Below are 1,838 nucleotides of genomic sequence, written 5' to 3'. Positions count from 1 at the left end.
CCCGGCGCGGCCGGCGCTGCTCCCTGCGGCTGTGGCCTCGCGGCTCCCGCGGCGAGGCGGCCCTGGACGGGAGCCCTGTGCTCGGCCGCTGCCCTGGGCCGTCGAGCAGCCGGGTCGGGCGCCGCGCTGCGGCCTCTGCGGAGGGCGGGACGGGAGAGGCGGCAGAGCGGCCGGCGATCCGCGCGGGGGAGGCGCTGCGGGGCCGCCACGCGCCCAGAGCCCTTTCTGTGCGGGAATTGCGCTCGCGGTTTGGCGTGGCTTCGTTTGCTGGTACGTCCCGTCGCCGTGCCGCGAACACGGTCCGCGCCGTCGCTGTTGGAGCGTTCGTGTTTGGTCCGCCCCGTGCTAGGTGCCGTGGAGGACGGAGGCGAGGACGCCTTCCTTAACCTGGACGTCGTGGAACTTGCCAGAGGGGAGTATGAGGGAAGAGGAGTGCCACATGTTGCCGTCCCTTGTAAACGCAGCGCCGGCTGCCCCTCCAAACGCTCTCAGTGTGTTGTCATTAATTTTCACCCCACCCTTTGAGGGACTCATCTGTGAGTTTCTCTGTTTTGCCGATGGGGAAAATGAGGCACAGAGAGGTTCAACAACTTGCCCAAGGTCACATAGCTAGCCTTGGGGAGGTGAGGTCGAAAGATGTCTTCTGACTTCAGACCCCAAGTTCCTAACCGTTTCACTGAGCGCCGCTGACGAAGGAGAGGCTGCTAACCCCCACGTGTGGGATCCTGACGTGAGCCCTGATTTCTCGGAACCGCTGTCCTCTGTCTTGTGGAAGGAGCACAGAAGAGCGGACGGCCCTCTGTGCGGCCCGGGCCCCTGACCTTTGGAGTCATGTGTGTTTCACAGATCGCGTTCTCGGGACGTTTTCGGTGTTTTACTTCTAGGCCTTTCGACAGGTTTACAAGGAAGGGGCGGCTGCGGTAATAGCGCCACAGAAGTCTCTGCTGGTTAATTCCGTCCTTCCTGCAGAAACGGGTGTTGTGCACATTTAGCTCGCCGGGCGTCGTGTGAGCGCTCGAGGGCTGCAAAGAAGAGCAAGGGCGCCGTCCCTCACGGGGCTGCGGTCTCGGAGGAGCAGCGCTGACAGGGACCTGAGCGAAAGACGGAACGCGGGTCGCGCTCAAGATGGGAGAGAAGGGCGAGGGGAGCTCCGAGGAGGAGACGTTACTCCATGCAGGGAGGGGCTGGGGTCAAGGAAACCACGTAATGATCGTTACCTCCTGCTGGTGATCAAGAATTAGAAACAGTGTAAAAATTTATCAGATTCCTTCATTCTTTTAAAATTACCTGCGAAGTTCTTCTCATGTTCAGAAGACAGCTTTTTACCGTGTTAGAAGGATTGTTCGGGGTGTGGAGAAGTTAGTAAGTGCAAACTTTCTGAAGACGGTTCCCTTTATCTCCTCAAGTTGTGGGCACAGAGTAGAACGATGATGCACAAAGGAAGATTTTCAAGGTCAAAGGATGAGCAAAAGCAAAAGCAGGGTGGGAGTGAACAAGGTAGGTCTGGGGGTGGCCAGGACTCTGACTGGACAGGGTGGAAGGTTGCGGGACAGTATCCTGTACCACACAGAACTGCTCTTGCAAAGTACAGACTGTATGTTAAACTTTTTTTTTTTTGGGCATATACTTTAATTATGGCAAACATATGCCACAAATAGTCTGGGATGGTCTGAGTTCAGATATTCAATTCCATTATGCCCATACGTCCTTGTCAATAAGATTGACAAGTATGATCGCTATGTCCATGTTAGTGTCTAGAAAGCAGAGATCGTTGTATGTTCAACAAATGCTTAATAAGTAGGGAACTGGGAAAGGCGGAGAGGGGCTATTTGATAAAG

Source organism: Equus quagga, chromosome 1, assembly GCF_021613505.1.
Source record: "Equus quagga isolate Etosha38 chromosome 1, UCLA_HA_Equagga_1.0, whole genome shotgun sequence".
Classification (NCBI taxonomy): domain Eukaryota; kingdom Metazoa; phylum Chordata; class Mammalia; order Perissodactyla; family Equidae; genus Equus; species Equus quagga.
This window is presented reverse-complemented; position numbering follows the sequence as displayed.